The 14198-nt window shown below is 43.7% G+C and overlaps 1 protein-coding gene across 1 annotated transcript in view; it reads left to right on the top strand.

Moving 5' to 3' along the window:
• The first annotated feature begins 5764 nt into the window (after nucleotides 1–5764).
• Nucleotides 5765–14198, top strand: part of LOC127644781 (cadherin-6-like) — a 52206-nt gene continuing 43772 nt past the window's right edge. The window contains exon 1 of the mRNA XM_052128160.1: nucleotides 5765–5857. The gene's annotated coding sequence lies outside the window, so the exon portion shown is untranslated. The remainder of the gene's footprint in view (nucleotides 5858–14198) is intronic.

Genomic DNA, 14198 nt, shown 5'->3' on the forward strand with positions numbered 1-14198 from the left:
CCGAAATGGTCTGGCCACAACAGTGGCTCGGTTCAGTGACATGGCGGAGGAAAGACACAACGTGTCGTTCTCTCCTCGGGAACGGAGGTTACATACGTAACCAAACGTTCCCCTTCTGTCGCTCTCTCCACGTTGTGTCGGAGAAGCGACACTAGGAGACCCATTCCAATCTTGCCATGTGCTGAACCGTGTACGTGAACTGCCGATACAGAGGCAGGCAGGGATTCATCCAGTGCCACGCATCATCTGTACCCGGCTGCACGTACCCTTCCCCAATGCCCCATACGAACATCGGGATCGTTCTAGTTACCCTGGGAGGGGAACAAGGCGATGTTTGCCAACATGGGAACGGGCCAGCCTGGCTGGGCCTCTTTTCTCTTTATGTTTCTCGCATAGAGCAATCACGGCCGGGGCCCTTACACGCATATAGGGAAGGGGGTCTTACCCAGACCCTCGCGGAGACCACACCTGCCCTTTTTCTTGGGGAGGAAAAGTGGTGGACACGCCACACGGCCGCCTTAGGGCTCGTGTGGAAAGTGTGGTGCGGTGGTAGATCCCAGACTCGAAGGGGGAGTTGCTACAGCACGGCGACCGGGCAGCTGTAACTGCCTAAGGGAGACACGGGGTCCGCTCGTAAGGGGACAGAACCGTGGAAATACACACAGGGGGCGTCCGCGACAGGAGGCCTTCTACTTTACCTGTGGAGCACCTATACCAGTACAGGGTAGCCATCAGGGTACCCGCGAGTGGCTTGGGTCGGCGAGTTCCTCCGCTGAACCGCTGGACCCGGAGGGCTGGGGAGGAATCGACCAGGGGCCCGACTCGGAGTGGGGCGCCCTGGGAAGAAGGCGCACTACTTTACCTTGACGTCAGGAAAAGGGCGCTGGGCGCAAGCGATCCACCCGGCCGGTCGGTCTATGTGTTACCGAGTTCTACAAGCTCGGACCTGAGAAAACACGAGACGCAACCGACTCAACGCGGAGATTGTAAAACCTCGCGAAGGTGTTGGGTGTTGCCCAAACCGCGGCTCTACAGATGTCTGCTAGGGAGGTGCCCTTGCCAGTGCCCACGAGGACGCAACACCCCTTGTTGAGTGAGCTCGGACCCGTACGGGTAGGGGCACGGCCTGGGTGTGATAAGCCAGTGTGATGGCATCGACAACCCAGTGGGCGAGCCTCTGTTTGGAGACGGCATTCCCTTTCTGCCGTCCCCCAAAGCAGACAAAGAGCTGCTCAGAGCGCCTGGTGCTCTGTGTGCGGTCCAGGTAAATGCGCAGGGCGCGCGACTGGACACAGCAACGAAAGGGCTGGGTCTGCCTCCTCCCGGGCAGCTTGCAAGTTCACTACCTGATCTCGGAATGGTGTGGTAGGAACCTTGGGCACATAGCCCGGTCGCGGTCTTAGGATCACAGACGTATCTGCCGGACCGAACTCCAGGGAAGTGTCGCTGACAGAGAACGCTTGCAGGTCCCCGACCCTCTTAATGGAGGCGAGCGCGATCAGCAGGGCCGTCTTAAGAGAGAGGGCCCTGAGTCCAACGGATTCGAGCGGCTCGAAGGGAGGTCTCTGGAGTCCTGCCAAGACTACCGAAAGATCCCAGGAGGGAACTAGGCCTGGCCGGGAGGGATTCAACCTCCGGGCGCCTCTCAGGAACCTGAGGATCAGGTCGTGCTTACCCAAAGACTTGCCGTCTACAGGATTGTGGTGGCCAGCGATAGCGGCAACATAAACCTTGAGGGTGGACGGGGACAGCCTCCTGTCCAGCCTCTCCTGTAGGAACAGAAGCACTGACCTAATCACGCATCTCTGTGGGTCTTCGGCTCGGGAAGAACACCAATCTGCGAACAAGCGCCACTTTAGGGCGTAAAGGTGCCTGGTAGAGGGAGCTCTGGCTTGGTTGATGGTATTCACAACGGTCGCCGGTAAGCCGGCTAGCTCTTCCGCGCCCGGCCCAGGGACCAGACGTGGAGGTTCCAGAGGTCTGGGCGCGGGTGCCAGAGCGTGCCCCGTCCCTGAGAGAGGAGGTCCTTTCTCAGGGAATTCGCCAGGGAGGAGCTGTCGCGAGGAGCCTGAGTTCCGAGAACCAAGTCCGAGTGGGCCAGTAGGGGCCACCAACGTGACTTGCTCCTTGTCCTCCCTGACCTTGCACAGCACCGGTGCAAGAAGGCTCACTGGGGAAATGTGTACTTGCGCGAGCCCCGAGGGCCAGCTGTGTGCCAGCTGCCTGTCCCGAGGGGAGCCTCTGTTAGGGCGCACCAGAGCGGGCAGTGGGAGGTTTCCTGGGTGGCTAACAGGTCTACCTGGGCCTTGCCAAACCGCTCCCAAATCAGCTGGACCGACTGGGGTGAAGCCTCCACTCCCGCCAGGCAGGCGTTGTCGTGATAGCGCGTCCGCTACGACGTTGAGCTTGCCGGGGATGTGAGTGGCACACAGCGACTTGAGTCGCTGCTGGCTTCATAGGAGGAGACGGCGGGCGAGTTGTGACATGTGGCGGGAGCGTACGCCGCCTTGGCGATTTATGTACGCCACCACCGTGGTGCTGTCCATTCTCACAAGGACATGTTTGTCCCAAACTAACGGGAGGAACTTCCTGAGAGCAAGAAGGACGGTCAGCAACTCCAGGCAATTGATGTGCCAACGCAGCGGGGCCCCTTTCCAACGGCCCGCTGCTGCGCGCCCGCTGCACACGGCACCCCACCCGGACCGGAGGCGTCGGTTGTGACCAGGATGCGTCGGGACACCTGCTGCAGGGGCACTCCTGCCCGTAAAAAGCAGAGGTCTGTCCAGGGTCGGAGTGTTTTGAGGCAGGCGGGGGTGATCCTTACCCGATGCGGTGCCATGCGTGTCTCGGGACTCGAGTCTGGAGCCAGTGCTGGAGTGGTCTCATATGCATCAACCCCAGTGGCGCGACCGCCGCGGAGGACGCCATATGCCCCAGGAGTCTCTGGAAAAGTTTTAGAGGGACCACTGTGCCTGGCTTGAAGGAAGCGAGGCAGTCCAGCACCGACTGAGCACGCCGCCGTGAGACGTGCTGTCATTGAGACTGAGTCTAACTCCAACCCGAGAAAAGAGATGCTCTGAACCGGAGTGAGCTTGCTCTTTTCCCAGTTGACCTGAAGCCCCAGCGGCTGAGGTGCCGGAGCACCTGGTCTCTGTGTGTGCATAGTAACTCTCGAGAGTGTGCTAGGATGAGCCAGTCGTCGAGGTAGTTGAGAATGCGGATGCCGGCTACTCGTAGCGGGGCAAGGGCCGCCTCTGCGACTTTCGTGAAGACGCGAGGGACAGAGACAGGCCGAAGGGGAGGACTTTGTACTGAAACGCCTGGCCGTCAGCTTAACGCAACCGTAGGAAGGGTCGGTGTCTTGGCGGAATTGAGACGTGGAAGTACGCGTCCTTCAGGTCCACCGCTGCGAACCAATCTAGAACGCCAGCCAGAATATTTCTCTGCGTAAGCATTTTGAACGGGAGTTTTAACAAGGCCCGATTGAAAACTCGCAAGTCCAGGATTGGTCGTAAGCCGCCGCCTTTCTTGGGTACAATGAAGTAAGGGCTGTAGAAACCCCTCCTCATTTCGGTTGGAGGGACGGGCTCTACCGCGCCCTTGGCTAAGAGGGTCGCGATTTCCGTGCGCAGGGAACTGGCGTGCTCGCCGTGTACTGCGGAAAGCGGACGCTCCTGAAGGGGGCGGAGCCGGGCAAACTGAATTGCGTAACCGAGTCGAATGGTCCGGTGCAGCCAGCGTGATGCGTTGGGAAGCGAAAGCCATGCTTCCCAGCTCTGCGCTTAGGGGCACCAAAGGGACGAGTATTTTGGACGTACCGGCGGGCCTCGCGAGCGGGCGGAACAGGTAATGCAGCGTCGGGCGGCTTCGTTGCGGCCTGAGGCTGAGGTGCTGAGAATAGACTCAAAGCACTTACCTTGCTCGCGCGCCGGCAGGGGCGGGTTCTTGACTGAGGAGGAGGTCTGATGTTGGCGTCCTCTGGACTCGTCTGAACCGGCCGGCCGGGGGACAGTCATGGGCAGGCGGAAGGCGGGATCGCCGCGTCCGGTGTACCGGGACTGTTGTGATCTGAAAGCACATTGCTGTGAAAACGGCATTTGCGGGCCAGGTGACCCAGAGGCAAAGGAAATAGCTCTTTTATTGAGAATGTGGGTACCACAGCCCCCGTCAGGGGGTGTGGCAAATGAAAAAACAAAGGATTCTCCTCCCGGCCCTCCACCAGGGGACGGAGCGGTCTTACCACCTCCGGAGCTAACGTCTTCGGCTCTGGGTCGGCTGTCTCAGGAACGCTTGGGAGCCTTCCGGGTCCTGGAGGGGGCCGCCTGCGGAGTGCTCGACGCTGGGGCTGAGAGCTGGGCCCGGGTTGAGGCGGAGCAGGAGCTGGTTTCCTCGCAGGGGGACACCCTCGGCGGGCAGATGGGGCAGGGCCCGTAGCGGCAGGTCTGAACCTTTAAAATTAAAATTTTAACAAAAAGTGTGTTCTGAAGACTGAACAACCATGCAAAATTTTGTACTGGAGAGTCAATCCTGTTATGCAGCACATTTTCATGAATCCCCATTTGTAGCCTTGTCTTATTATACTGGGTAAAATATTAAATTAATGTTTTTTAAAGATAGAAAACATATTACTGTATATTTGCCTTGATCAAATATACAGTAATATGTAAGTGAACATAGGGGTACATTTTGGTTTCAGTGGATGCCTATGGGTGCTATACTTCAACTTTTAAAATGAGAGAAAAAAACTGTCATTTATTGGAAAAAACTCTCTTATTGAAACGTTTCGAACTAATCATGACTTGGAAATGCTTATTTAATTGATAAACATTCAATATGGTTCCTATGTCCTCAATATTGCATTATTTTATGTTAGTCCCTTTAACTAAGGCTGAGTTCAGAATCACATACTACCATACTATTCATACTATTTCTGCTATGCAGTTGTTGGTAGTATTCCATTCCCAACTCTGCCTTAAAAGCCAAATCTTCAATGACATCATCCTACAGGAAGTCACATAATTTTTGTGTGAAAAAAAATCACATAGCCTACACATTTTTTTTTATGGGATCACATTAAATGACACAAATCTATATAACAATTATAGAATTAGCAATGGCTCTTTATTTCCATCCTGTTAGGACCCATCTTGTTTGGCATGATGGAAAAATGTATTACCATTGTGAAAAAGTTTTAGGCTAATAAATGAATTTAAATAAGTTTTTTTTAAAAGGTTTTTTATATATATTATAATATTAATATATTATCTGAAAATCTTGTATACACTTTTATAGAAATATGTCCTGAAATTGCAACAAAAGCAGATTAGGCTATATGTATTTACTGTTTGCTGTTTTGAAGTAATAGAGTTACAGAGTTCAAAATAAAATATGTATTCATTCACTCATTAATTAATTAATTTTGAAGAACCTGCATAATTCTGTTCAGTTTTTCCACTGTGGGCAAAAATAGATGTGTTAAGTGAAACAAAGTGGAGAGTTACTATTAGCGACCCTCTCTGCACAGACGCGACGATATCACATAGAACGCAGGCTCAATTTTCAAACTACTTTGGCATCGGCTAATGTTCATCTCTCACTGCGCGACGAGTGACAGCCAATCAGCGGCTCTGTCCGTTTCAACTCCACTAGAGAGAGAAGTGATGCTGCGAACGGGGAGGAGAGAGAGAGAGAGAGAGAGAGAGAGAGAGAGAGAGAGAGAGAGAGAGAGAGAGAGAGAGAGCAGAGGCAGAGGCAGAGGCAGAGGCAGAGGCAGAGGCAGTCCACAGGGCAGTATCTTCACTGCGATCAACGGATACGCATCAAAAAACAGGACTACACTTTACTCTTTAGCAATGAGGTGAGTGTGTGACATTAATTGGACTTAACTATTTTTGTGTGTGTGTGTTGGGGGGTTTCACAGAGCAGCATTTAACATGTTGCTTACTCACTATGACATTTTGCCGGTGATTGCACACTGAATTCATGGATGCGCACGGATTGTCAGAATTGGCATGGAGACTTTTTCAAACTATTTAGACACATATAAGTTATGTTTATAATAGCACAACGCATCTAGAATAACGTTTCTACGTGCTTAATGTTTGTCAGTCAGATTGCCATTTGCGTATCTTTTCAAGCGCGTTAGTTTGATTAAGGTCGTAATGATAAACCAAGTATGCAGGCCTGCACGTGACAATGCTGTTTTCGTAATGCTATAGTCTTTTTAAATAATGCTTAATGAAATATGCTAATGTAAATGTTAATGTGATTGTTTGAAGAAAGTTTGGACTACTTCTGTTGTCTATAGGCTGCACATACCCGCTCTCCATCTGTTGTGCGAAGCGACTGGAAATAATGTACTTATAGTTATTCCCATATGTATCGTTCTTATTTTTCAACTGTTTTGATATATTGTTATCAATACTTGTCAGATTCGATATATTGTATGACTTAGATACGAAATATACTGCTTTGCTGAATCAACGTTCAACAATTCGATGTGCTCATGCCAGGCATATCAAAACTGTAAGACATAGGCTAACATTCATATTTGCTTTGCATTTGAAATACTAGACGTTTTGGTCACAGCTGTGGACATAGACTATATGTTATGTTTATAAAAAAAAAAAATATGTTTGCGTCCTGTTATGTCTGGCACCTGTAGATTTCTGTATGAAGTGATTACACATTAAATTATCCATAAGACTCTTTAATCAGATTACATTTTGATGAACACCCAGAAGCTGCAACATTTTTGAAAACTTTTATAATGTGTGTAATGTTATTTTTAATTTGTCAGTGGAACATTTTTTATAATTTTGTTATACGTTCATAGTAAGATATTGAATATTATTTGACTAATTTTTGCTCTTTGTCTTGCCAGTAATGCAGTTTCTAATATGAATTGCTGGATTTGGCACAATGTAATACCAGTGTAATATCAGTGCAATATCAGTGTAATATCAGTCTGGCCAATATTGTTTGACCAACTGATCCTTTGTAGATATGGATGCTCCTGTTAAGTTCTGCTTTTGCAGTGATTGGATTTTAGGTCATATGTAACATGCAGTAGGCCTGTTAGATTGTATTTATTTATTTATTATTATTATTCTGTTGTTGAGAAACGAGTAAACACTCGGTCAATAATGATACAAAAAATACCTAAGTTTCACTTCTCCTTTTTAAAAGAATAAGCCATATATTCTCTCAAATGAATACATGATTCTAAACAGTTGTATTTTCACTGGGTGCTTTAGAGAACCCAGTTTTGAGCAGTCATTTCCAAAGTTAATGCAAAGCATATTTAGAGATCCTCCAAGAGACAAGGTAATAAAATGTAAGTACCTACCAGGTTTTTAAAACACAGTATGTCTGAATTTTAGAATGTTGAGAAACATATGTCACCTAAGGGTTAGATGAAATACTTATAAATCTCTTCAGGTTTAGACATATGTTGTGTCCCAAACAACACACTATACACTAAGCACTTGTACTATGCACTCAGCCATGTAGTGTATACATTTTTAAAATGTAGTATCATCCCAAATGGAACACTTAACGTTTTTTTTACTACCTGGAAGTGTTCACCGTTTAACAGCTGATGGAAGAAACATTTCAAACCCAGGCGTTCTGTTGCCGCTAGCTTAACCGCGCTATCCACCCTTAGTTCAACACTTAAATCTCAATAATATACATATTCACACAGCATTAGGGCTGGGCAATATGACGATATATATCGTGGCGACGATATAATATGTGTACCGATATAGATTTTGCGATGTCATGTATATCACAATATGTAAATATCCATGTGCACAGCGTGGACTTATCTATCATTGGGCAGGGCTTCATGTGAGACTGAGAGAATTGAAGAAACATGTACAGGGTGTTTCCGGCATTGAACATAAGCACATTTAATGACCTTCATCATGCATTTGCTGCTTTAAAAACCTCCATAGAACAACTCCCAAACAGGTCAAGGAAATGAAGAGGATCTTATTATTAAAACAGGTTTAAACTATTATTAAACCATCTGTGGTTTGCATGACAATAATCACTCGTAAAACAAGCAATCTGTGTCACCACTTCAAAATGAAGCACACAAAAGAATATAATGAAAGCCAAAATATGAACTGATGAATCAGTCATTTATTTATTTATTTTGCAAGAAGTTATATTTATTTGATACTTATTTTCTTCAAGAAGTTTTTTTTCCATTGGATATTTGTCACATTGCTTTCAGAAGAAAAATAAGTTTCTTATGCAAATTTTATAATAATAACATTTATAATAACGGTCAATAATATTTGAAACTAAAATGGGGCATACTGTTATATTTAGCATTTTGGTAAGGTTGATTTTTGAAAACATGTTGATTTAGATTTATTTACATTGTTTGCCTTGTTCCAAATAAAGATGAAGTAATTTTAATGTATAAATTATTTAATTCACTGACTGGAGTTCCAAAAATAGGCATTACAATGTACAAATACATATATACAAAAAATATATAAACCAATTTTTATTAATTATCCAGAAAACTTTTACTATATTTTGATATATATCGTTATAGTGATAACAAAGATTTTGGTCATATTGCCCACCCCTGCATGGTATGATAGTAAAACTTTTTACTCATTTTGTTAGGTGCTGTCTTCACAGATGTTTCACTAGTTGTCTTATTCTCCATTATTTACAATAGTTTTGCCAGACCTGCATCGCTGCCGGTAACTCCGCCCATTCCGCTATGTATGGCAAGCCGAGAGTACTCAGTGCACGAAGTGTCCAATATTCCGTACTCCGTTTTGACGATTGAAAAAGTGCATCATCCGGGTACTCGTAGTACACTTCTTTTTGTTGCAAAATTTTTAGTATAAACACTAGCACTACTTACACTTCAAAATGACGTAAAATAGCGCAGAAGTGTGCGGTCTGGGACACACCTACAGTTGTGCCAAAGTCAACATAGATAGTAAGGACACATGACCTTTGACATGCTGCAATTCTCTGAATCTGGAGCCATCTTTTGGATGGAAAAAAAGTCCACATTTGATGTTGATTAATTTTATCTCTTTACAATCAGAGAGACAGTCTGATGTTTCATTTAATACATTTGTTTTGTATCTTTATGTATTTCTAAAACAAACAAACAAAAAACATTCTGAATGTCACATTTCACACTATAAAGATTAAACATGTAAAACAAAAAGATTTTAAAATATGATGTTCAAGAAAAATAAACTTTTTTCAGTCAAACATTTCACTTTTTGACATCTAATAATTTAATAGTTTCAGATTGTGAGAAAGCATATATGCAAATATATTTGTTGGCTTTGTATGATAATTAGATCAGAGCTATCTGTCACCTGATGTGACAATGGCACACAGATCGCTGTGTTTGCACTCAGGAGATAGAGCAGGATAACATTGATTTGCACATGCATGTGATTAATTTAATCCAAGAGTGATATATGAACCATTGTTGTGATTTTACCTCAATAATTTAACACTTTCAGATAATGACAACTAAAATACAAGAATTCATATTTCACAAGTACACCTTGAGTTTAAACCCATTTTTCCAAGATATGGGTAATTTTCTGTTCTGCTGTTGAGGATACTTTCAAAATCAATACAACAGTGTTTATCTACTCCTGCTTTAGTCAAATATAATGTAATTGATTTTCTTTATCAATTCATTGCCTGCTATCTGTTTTCAGTTTCCTAGCTAGTTTGTGTTTTGTTGTTCTTTACTAATTTGTTTAGGGGGCGGGGGGCTTCTAGTGAATCTGCGAATGGCCTCACAAAATAATATTTGGTCTGCTTTGTTTCTGTGTTTGATAATAAGTTTCAATCTGCAGGGCTGTTATTATTTTCTTTTATCCACATTGTCCCTATAAGAAATAGTCTTGGTATATGAAAGCTCTGGCCATCCTCCACAGCCTACTCTTCACATCAGTCAGCGTGTAAGATGACAGAGCAGATCACAGAGAATGTGAGGGACAGAAAATTTGGGAAAAAATAGCATTGATGATGAAAAACAAACTTGAAACGGAATCCGAAATGCACAATGAATATTTCTGCCATTCAGGTGGGTGCATTAGAATAAATAAGGATGGCTTGCTCTTTTTGTGCCGAGTGCAAAGTGAAATAAGAATGCTGATGACAGAGACATCATGCTGCCGGTATGTTAAGAAATCCTGCCATGGCTACATTTATGTAAGATGATTTATTCAGTAATCACTTTTTTTTTTTTTTTTTTTTTTTACATTATTCAACTTTAGATATGTACTTTAGATCTTAATCACTGTTAGTTAAACTTGAAAAAATTACAGTTAATCAAGGGTGGGGCACAGTTTAAATCAATCAAACATTTGTGGGGGGCCTGGGTTGCTCAGCAAGTAAAGATGCTGACTACCACACCTGGAGTCGCAAGTTCGAATCCAGGGAGTGCTGAGTAACTCCAGTCAGGCTTCCAAAGCAACCAATTGACCCGGTTGCTAGGGTGGGTAGAGTCACATTGGGTTAAACTCCTCATGGTCACTATAACGTGGTTCTCACTCTATGTGGGGCACGTGGTGTGTTGTGTGTGGATGCCGCGGAGAATAGCGTGAGCTTCCACACACACTAGGTCTCCGCAGTAACGTGCTCAACAAACCACGTGATAAGATGCATGGATTGACATTCTCAGACTCTGAGGCAACTGAGATTTGTCCACCGCCACCCGTATTGAGATGAGTCACCACGCCACCATAAGGACTTAGAGCTCATTAGGAATTGGGCATTCCAAATTGGGGAGAAAAGGGGTTTTCAAGTTTCTTTGTCAAAGCATCATTATTATTCACACTGAAACAGCTTGATCCTGTTGTTGCAAGATTGAATATCTGGCTTTAATCAGATCAGAATTCCTCCTCAAAGTTTTTGATTCATGTTTGAAGTGAATAGCTCAGCTGTCTCTGCTGATGTGATTTGCTTTGGCTGGTACATGTTGAAAAGGAGTTCTCCTCCCATGTATGCAGGGAAACATGAATCCACCCCATTTTTTTTTTATATTCATATGTAAGACAGTCTCTAACTGTCTCCAGATGTCCACAATGTTACAGAGCGAGTCCAATTTGCATGGAAATATGTTTGTGGCAAATTATCTTGTGGCTGATATTTGAAAGACCCGTTCACTATGTCATGATGATCTCCTTTAGCATTGCCTCTTGTAATACAGTCCAAATTTGCGTAACTGAGGAGCTTCCTCCCTTTAGAAGTTGAAACAGTGTCCACAGAATCTGGCTGCACCTAACCAGAGCTGAATTGTCAAAAAAAATGGCTATTTGCACAGGCAGTCTCCAATCATATATTCCACTTTTGGGAACAATAATAGGCTAATGTCACTAATGTGCCTTTCGGTTGTCATGCTTCTTTCGATTGCTTTCTCTTATGACACAAGTCCAAAATGAGGCAAAATCAGCCATGTGTGAAAACAACCTACAGCACTTTAATTTTTAAAATCACCCTAGATGTGTATTCATGCACTTAAAATATCCATTCTGGTAACGAATGTCTCCAACAGAGATTGGTCAAACAATGTAGAAATGCTCTGCTTCTCACAACCAAAACTGCAATACTGATATATTTACTCTTGGAAGAACAAACTGTCATACAAGCAACTTGGCCCAAAAGCAAATAGTTATTACCTGGTAGATGGCAGAGCCAGAATGTGGTCACAGAAAGGGCACAAGCCCCAAACACGAAGAGAAAAAATACAAGCAGCTTGTTCAAATTACTATATGGTTAATATATGTAATGTAATGGAGGTACAGCCTATTGTGTAAAGAATAAACCAATTTATTTTCTAAAAGAAGGTCATTGACTAATATCCTAAAGTCCAGAACAAACAGAATTCGTTTTTCCCATTATATTGCTAGAACAAAAAAAAAAAACAGTTTTAATCAATGTCTTTTAACCTTTGTTCACTACTTGCCTTTATCATATACAGGGGCTTTTAATTCTAAGTTAAATTTTCCAGTTGTTGCCCACAAGGTTTATTTATTTGTGGTCACAGAGCATTTGGAATTTCAATTTCATTGTTAATGTCAATAAATGTCATTATCGATTATTTCTGTGGATATATTTGTTGTGTGGGGCCTAAACTGTAATACCAACAAAGATGTCAAATGTCAGACTATGTTGTGATTGCAATCAACATGACTTAGTGTGACCTTTTGAAATGGAAGCATTGTTACCTTGATTGTAAAAATCCTGTCTTTAAGGCTTCTGCAAAGTGAGGGTATAAAAAAACACAATGAATTACGACTTAGTCAGGAACTCTTCCATTTAGATACCTTCATGTAAATCCTGGCCATAAATTGAATCACAACCAGGGGCTTAAACAACCAAGCGGCTGTCTGTCTGGAACACAAGTCTCTTGTATTTACCAAGGTAAGGTGCCTTACTTGCAAGATGTTGTAAGTCTATGGATGAGTTAATGGCATTTTCAAGTTGTAAACACAATAAATATCTAACATGATACGAGAACCAGCCTGTTTGACTTTGACAGGTCCAACAAACTCTATTAGCACAATGTTTTGATTTGCATATTTGTCAGTCATGGAAGTGGCAAGTAAACAAGCTCACATGTAAACATGCACACAAAAAAACAACAAAAAAGACACAGAGACATTTGCATTGCAGTGGGGGCTGCATTCCAGTGCTGAATCACAATGCTGAAGGGAGTCTACTGTCTTGTAGTCTCCCGCCGAGTTCTTTACACAGAGGCTGTAAAACTGCAGTTTCCAAGGCTTTTCCTCTCCCACTTGAGGAGAACCGTAAACAAATGCAGTTATGGGGTTACAGAAGACCCTTTTCTAGCACCACTGTAAATGGCTATGCCACACTGACACAAAGGTTAACAGGTGTTTTGTGCTATCTGTTAGAATAGTCTAATTAACAAAGGAAAGGCAGGCTGTAGTATATCACGAGACATGCTTGAGACCCCCTCATGAGCAAATGAATGGTCTGCGGCTAAATGGGGATTTGAGGAACATTTGATTTTTAGCAGGTTTGCCTAAATTGCCTTAATTCACCACACAGTATGGTAAGCTCCAGACAATTTGTGCAAAGTCGCTTTCTCCATTATTTTGGCCGACCAGGAAAAGCAGATTCTAAGTCAGTGACACAACATTGCTGCCAGATCACATTATGGCCTCTCTCGTTACGTAATTAAGAGGACCCATCTGCTACGGGCAACGCTCCCCGACACTAATTGTGTTGGTGTGCACATGGCTGTCCCATTGAGCAAAAAAAGACCTCCAACATTTTAAGCCATTATCTCCTACTGTTGAGATTATGGTGCACATGTTGCTGAGCAGATTATGGTGGAGGGTTGGGGGACACTTGAGGATTAAGTCTCCTATAAATTGTGGTAACCCTATGGGTTAAGAACCTCCAGCAGTTCAGTCACATGCCTGGAGTATGTTACACTGTACCGTGTCTTAACAAGTGACACTTTTTACAACCACATTGTCTGCTGTGAAACGATACTGCAATCCTAATGCTTGCATTAGCTGCAAAAAATACAAAAACAAAACAATATTATATTCTCTGTCTACTCATCACATATTTATTCTTACACCATGTCCTAACAGTGGACGAATTGATGAAATATTCCTAACAATAATTTTTTTCTTAACTATTAATTTCTTCTTATTTAAGAAGACATCATTGTCCATGTACGCACTAAGATGTTTGCATTTAGGCTATGTTTATGCATTACATCCACACTACTACTACGTTTTTCATTCTCCATGAACTGCATTTTTTGGACAACGAATGATGTTAGGAAACTGAAAATAGAGTTTTCAAACATAAACAGATTTGTATGGATGTGGCTTTATTTTTTTAGTAGGAAGATTTTTGTTAATCTGGCCAATACCTGCTCCCTATTTTACCGGGTTTCTCCCGTTTTTCCACCCTTCCTGCCACTGTACTCTCAATTTACAATTTCTCCCGATATACTTACGATTTTCCGAATCCACACTTTGCTCATGAGAATGTATTAGACTTCCAGTTAGGGTTGCAACCTGTCCCGTAAAATACGGGATTGTCCCGTATGTATCCCGTATCAAATCAGTACAGGACCCGATTTGTCTAATAAGCAGGTCAGATGGCATCATGGCGAAATTGTTCCAGCTCATTAATTTAAGAGT

This window comes from Xyrauchen texanus, chromosome 6, assembly GCF_025860055.1.
Source record: "Xyrauchen texanus isolate HMW12.3.18 chromosome 6, RBS_HiC_50CHRs, whole genome shotgun sequence".
Taxonomy (NCBI): Eukaryota; Metazoa; Chordata; class Actinopteri; order Cypriniformes; family Catostomidae; genus Xyrauchen; species Xyrauchen texanus.